This window comes from Littorina saxatilis, linkage group LG10 (genome assembly GCF_037325665.1).
Source record: "Littorina saxatilis isolate snail1 linkage group LG10, US_GU_Lsax_2.0, whole genome shotgun sequence".
NCBI lineage: Eukaryota > Metazoa > Mollusca > Gastropoda > Littorinimorpha > Littorinidae > Littorina > Littorina saxatilis.
In genome coordinates, this window is record NC_090254.1 from 39,675,197 (window position 1) to 39,681,975 (window position 6,779).

The following is a 6,779-nucleotide window of genomic DNA, read 5'->3' on the forward strand; positions in this document are numbered from 1 at the left end:
TTAATCCGGAAAAGTTTCATTGCACGTAACGTCATTTTCCGATGAGATTTAAAAAACAAAAAACCCCAACATTTTTACAAATTTTATGTTTGACCTAGCTGTGATGGACATAACATTTCTAATGTACAACATTTCTTTAAAGTTATTTTTAAATCTATCTATCTATACTTCTAAATAAAAGAGAGTGTCTGTCTGTCTGTGTGTGTGTGTGTGTGTGTGTCTGTCTGTCTGTGGTCGCCATACCTCTGAGATGGCAAGAGGCAGGAACAAGATAGTGTGCACGTACACTCCCTAGGTGCCGCAGATGTGCACCTGGGTTTTAGTTTCTTGATTCATTGTTTCCTTTCTCAGATTATGGACCTCCCATTTATTGAATACAGCCTATATGGTGCAAGACCAGTTCAGTGCCTACTGTTCACCTGTAGCAAGCACATCATGCCAGTGATATTAGAGACTTGCTATTGCTCCTATGAGGGGAAGAAATGAAGAATGAAAAATTAACTGGACAGTTCCGGAAATTTCTAGAAGGTAAGGGAGATAACTCTTTTTTTGTATCCAAACAAAGGAGGTAAAGCTAATGATAATGGGATAGCGAGCGTCTTAAATTGCTACAGGGCTCTGCTTACTCCCGGGCGAAGCCGGGCTTAACTGCTAGTATTACAATATAACTACTTGAAAGAATAAAACCAAGAATAAAACAAAGCCCTTCATAAACTTCACATCTCTAGCAATAATCGCATTTATTTGAGAAAAAAACACACTAATCTCAATCTTAAGAGATAAACGACAACATGTGACGTATCGCGTATAACATTTTAAGACTATCTTTATCTCGTCATTGTGTAAATACTGTTCTCAATGCCAATTTAGCGTGTTATTGATGCCAACGGTCATGATAAAGCGATCAGACTTGTCAAACATTCGAAAACTTGCAAGCATCATACAAAAACACACGATATAACTTGTGAATGCGTCACTCAAGAGATCGACAGAGTCTTTTTGATGCGTTATTACCGCACATATTTCCGTTTCATCAATGTAGTGCCTTCAAGATTTGTAAACAAATTTAATTCAAAGATGATTCTTTTTACATTTAGTCAAGTTTTGACTAAATGTTTTAACATAGAGGGGGAATCGAGACGAGGGTCGTGGTGTGTGTGTGTGCGTGTGTGTGTAGAGCGATTCAGAGTAAACTACTGGACCGATCTTTATGAACTTTTTCATGAGAGTTCCTGGGTATGGTATCCCCAGAGGTGTTTTTCATTTTTTCGATAAATGTCTTTGATGACGTCATATCCGGCATTTTGTAAAAGTTGAGGCGGCACTGTCACACCCTCATTTTTCAATAAAATTGATTGAAATTTTGGCAAAGCAATCTTCGACGAAGGCCGGACTTTGGTATTGCATTTCAGCTTGGAGGCTTAAAAATAAATTAATGACTTTGGTCATTAAAAATCTGAAAATTGTAATTAATTTTTTTTTGAATAAAACGATCCAAAATTACGTTTATCTTATTTTTCATCATTTTCTGATTCAAAAAACATATAAATATGTTATATTCGGATTAAAAACAAGCTCTGAAAATTTAAAATATAAAAATTATGATTAAAATTATATTTCCGAAATCGATTTAAAAACAATTGCATCCTATTCCTTGTCCGTTCCTGATTCCAAAAACATATAGATATGATGAATAGAGATATAGAAAAGCGTGCTATCCTCCTCAGCGCAGCCGCTACCGCGCTTTTCTGGATTGTTAATTTCACTGCCTTTGCCACGAGCGGTGGACAGACGATGCTACGAGTGTACGGTCTTGCGGAAAAAATGCAATGCGTTCAGTTTCATTCTGCGAGTTCGACTGAGCTTGACTAAATGTTGTATTTTCGCCTCACGCGACTTGTTTATACTTACTGATAAAGCAGTTCTCGAAAAAATTCTAACAAAATCACTATTTGCAACACTACGAGGTATGATCCAAACAAAATGATCAAATGTGATTTTCGCAGAGACCGTTTGGCGTATCTGGCCCAAATTACAGCAGTCTATAGAACTACTCTCCTCCGACATCAATGCAGAGTCACAAGTGTCCAAGCCAATCAGAAGAGGCCTTAAGGTGGCCTTATTTGGGGTTGCTTTTCAGCTCTGATTTGACGGCAGTTTTGTAGGTCTTGGGTGCAGTGAAACTTGTTGGCAAAAGGTCTGATGTTCTTTCTTCTTCTTCTTCTGCGTTCGTGGGCTGAAACTCCCACGTACACTCGTGTTTTTTGCACGAGTGGAATTTTACGTGTATGACCGTTTTTTACCCCGCCATTTAGGCAGCCAAACGCCGTTTTCGGAGGAAGCATGCTGGGTAATTTCGTGTTTCAATAACCCACCGAACTCTGACATGGATTACAGGATCTTTTTCGTGCACACTTGGTCTTATGCTTGCGTGTACACACGGGGGTGTTCGGACACCGAGGAGAGTCTGCACACAAAGTTGACTCTGAGAAATAAATCTCTCGCCGAACGTGGGGACGAACTCACGCTGACAGCGGCCAACTGGATACAAATCCAGCACGCTACCGACTGAGCTACATCCCCGCCCTGGTCTGATGTTCAAAGAGGGTATATTCAGCAATCTCAAGGGGTGTAATCAGGTCTGAAGAATGTGTGAGGCAAAAATTGAATCATTTGGACTGTTAGGAATGGAGTTACGGCCCTTCTTTTGTGGAGACTGACATTTGCATGAGGGAGAAGGGCAGTCTGGGTTTCGCAGTTTGGTCGCTCACTGCCAAACTCGTGAATAAGTTTGGATTAAACGGTTTCTGAATAGTATGTGACAATGACAGTGCTGTCAGTAGACAGAATATCGACAGCAACGGGACCTTCGTGGTCGAAAAATACAGCGAATAGCCCTGTTCCTGCTTTGAAAACCTCGCTTACAAATGTGATGCATCTCGTCATTTTGGTCTCGACACGCTTTGTCTCTGTGTTTTCTGGCACTAAAGTAGAAGGAAACCAAAGTCTCATAATCAGTGATTACAGTAATAACAAATTTGGGTCTACTGGATTCACAACGGTTGAGCAGATCGCGTGCGAGAGGACCCTGATGCTCCTTCCGTTCCCCTGTCAGCTAATGAGGCACCCATTTTGCGGCCAGCCTTTGAAGCGGAAGATCATTGAGTAGAACTCTCTGGATTTTTCCATATGGAAGTTGAAGTTTTGCTCTTTATACCCACATGTACACTTTTTAATCTTAGTTCTTAAATTTTGTCAGAGCAGCTACATTATTCTCGTTTAAAGCGCTCTTCGGAAGTCTTTTTGGCTTGTCAGAGTTATTCCCCTTTTCCCAAGTTTCAATTTCCCTTTTCTTTTGTCAGATTGTCGAATATGGAACAGCTTTTATTCATGTAACATTCTTCAGCGTTGTAGACATTTTCGTTGTACCATTGCCCAGCTACACTCTTCAAAGAAGTGAAGATTTTCATGGTGCTTGACAAAAGACCCCGTTTTGAAGCACAACCTAAAAGTGACGTATTTTAAAATCTCGTCATTTATGACGTAGTAACCAAATGACGTTATCTTTTGGAGGTATACCAGTTAAATGCTTGGCCTTTCAAATGTGGCCATTTCTGCGAAAAGGGACCCTGTTGATCTAAGCCTCTGATTGGAGAAACGCGGGGTCAAAGTTAGAGCAAAATGTAAACAAACTTTGCTGTGCTGACTGATGTCCACTTCAAGTTGAATTTCTAAAATGTTCAATGAATTATCAGCGATAGTACAATGAACAGCAATTTAAAGTAATGGAAAATAGTCTTGGGATCAACATTACAAACTTCTAAAAATGTTTATGTTCATTCCTCCTCAGGAAAAACACATCGAACCGATGACAAGTTGACTGCGATGATGCCGAAAATGGCGACAGAGTGTTTTGTTGTGCTTCGAAAAACATTTTTTCGTCGCTAGTTTTGGTCAAGTTAAAACAACTTACCTACTTTTTTTTTTAATGTTTGACAGTAAGCTTAATATAAACTTTCATCTGGAAGCACATTCAGCAAAGTGATGTAGCCAAATCATCACACAGCTACATTTCACTAGACGGATCTATACGCATAGTTCAGGTAGATCTGACTTTCACGCGACCGTAGCACTGTACGAAAAAGCAGACGACAAACGCAGTTGCCCGATGAAGAACAGTTACTCCCCGTTTACATCTTTAGTTGCTTCCCTTGCTAAAGTTACTGATATTTAGATCAGTGGTTACTGACTGGGGCATTCTGTTCTTTGCAGCTGTGAATTCTGATAGTGGAAGGGCAAGTCAGTCTTCTCAGTTGAACACGGAATGTTCTGCTGACAGAAGTCGCTTTGGGATAAGACAACGATTTTGTTGACGAGGTCAATGCTGTTAATTCAGAATTATTTTGTTGCACTTCGCCCGGACATTATTTTGTGACTCCGAAGTCGAAGCAGATCTACTTTGATCACGATGGTGTTGTAAACGTTCATGATGACAACGCACACTACTAATCGGTTAAAGAGTTCTCCAAGAGCATAGGCCTATTGCGAAGCAAGGTCTTCCTCTTCCTGATCGTTTGAATGCCCGGACATCGTAAATGAGAACCTGTTGCTCTTACCGTTTGCTGTCTCCACTTAGATCTATGACAGGCTACAATTTCAGGTAAGTTACCATATAGACTGCAGTGTGTGTTTTGTGTGTGTGTGCGCGCGCGCAGCTTGTGTGTGTGTGTGTTGTGTGAGGGTTTTTGTATGTGTGTGTGTGTGTGTGTGTGTGTGTGTGCGTGTGTGTGTGAGAGAGAGAAAGAGAGAGAGAGAGAGAGAGAGAGAGAGAGAGAGAGAGAGAGAGAGAGAGAGAGAGAGAGGGGGGTAGATAGAGGAAGAGAGATGATAATGACAATGATGATTTTGATGATGATGATGATGATGATGATGATGATGATGATGGTGGTGGTGGTGGTATGTGTGTACGTGTAGTATGTTTTTAAATTCCTCTTTTTTTTATTCAACCAATGTTACTCTCTTTCTCTCAGTTTGCAGGCGTGGAACAGCAAACAAGTCCAGCAATTCACCGGACAGTGCAACAACAAAAGACAGAAGTGCCTGGCCACAAAGCAGGTGTTCGACAGAATGGGGCAACAGCAATGTCCAGCCGGTTCCAGTTCCAAGGAAATCAGCATGGTTTACCCTTGGGACTTTGCTCAGTAGGTAAAGACATATTAATACTTTACAATTTGTCAGTACTTTTAAAAAAAAGGGGGGAGCAATACAGTTATATTTGTGTTTATGTGTTGTTTTCTCCAACAAAGAAGCACACACACAGACACACACACGCACAGACACAGACACAGACACACACACACACACACACACACACACACACACACACACACACACACACACACACACACACACTACATTTTCGATAATGTCACCATACCATACCAGCTTAGAAATGGCAAGTGGACAGGTACCCAAAACCAGACTTGAGCTGTGCAAATAGTGGTTAGTAAATAATATGTTGATCAACTCTGTGGTTGCCTTTGTTTCAGAGAAGCAAATCGTCTACCTTGCGAATGAGGCAGGGGTACAGAGGAGGGTAGCAACTTCAGTCTTCGGCATGGTGCATCAATACTTAGGCATGCAGTTTTGTGTGTGAATGAACAGCACAAATCCATTTTGAAAATGTCTTGATCGTCGGCCACATCAAGTTCGACCCTGATTGGCATTTCAGTTTGTTGAAAGTAAAGGGAGACGTTCGATAGCAGAGTGCACGGATGACATTTTCAATTCAGTGAAGTGATGGACAGACTGACAGACCCACGTGTGCAAGGACACACAGCACCATGTGTTACTTTCTACAACTGGAAGCTGTATTTACCAAGGAAACTGAACAATTAATCCTTGTTATGAAATTTAGAAGTACCACAACTTGTGTGTGTATTGTTTTCAGCAGACAGCCTCAAATAGTTTGTGTTTGTATGTGTGTCGGTGAAGAAAGAATAGAACATGGAGGGGGGAGAGGTAGTATGAAAGAAGAAGAAATATTCGAGAAAAAAATCATATGGCTGATTGTTTTTACATTTAGTCAAGTTTTGATTAAATGTTTTAACATAGAGGGGGAATCGAGACGAGGGTCGTGGTGTATGTGTGTGTGTGTGTCTGTGCGTGTGTGTGTGTAGAGCGATTCAGACTAAACTACTGGACCGATCTTTATGAAATTTTACATGAGAGTTCCTGGGTATAAAATCCCCAGATTTTTGATTTTTTATTTCGATAAATGTCTTTTATGACGTCATATCCGGCTTTTTGTAAAAGTTGAGGCGGCACTGTCACACCTTCATTTTTCAATCAAATTGATTGAAATTTTGGCCAAGCAATCTTCGACGAAGGCCGGACTTCAGTATTGCATTTCAGCATGGAGGCTTAAAAATTAATTTATGACTTTGGTCATTAAAAATCTGAAAATTGTAATTAAAAATATTTTTTTATAAAACGATTCAAAATTACTTTTATTTTATTATTCATTATGTTCTGATTCCAAAAACATATAAATATGTTATATTCGGATTAAAATCAAGCTCTGAAAATTAAAAATATAAAAATTATGATTAAAATTAAATTTACGAAATCGTTTTAAAAACAATTTCATCTTATTCCTTGTCGGTTCCTGATTCCAAAAACATATAGATATGATATGTTTGGATTAAAAACACGCTCAGAAAGTTAAAACGAAGAGAGGTACAGTAAAGTGTGCTATGCAGCACAGCGCAACCGCTACC

General features: G+C 39.8%; 1 long non-coding RNA gene across 1 annotated transcript; it reads left to right on the plus strand.

The window, feature by feature from the left end:
• Positions 1-3,990: 3,990 nt before the first annotated feature.
• Positions 3,991-6,503, plus strand: LOC138978806 (uncharacterized). The gene is made up of 3 exons (XR_011459810.1): positions 3,991-4,660; positions 5,031-5,205; positions 5,550-6,503. It is a non-coding gene; the product is annotated as an uncharacterized lncRNA (long non-coding RNA).
• Positions 6,504-6,779: the final 276 nt, after the last annotated feature.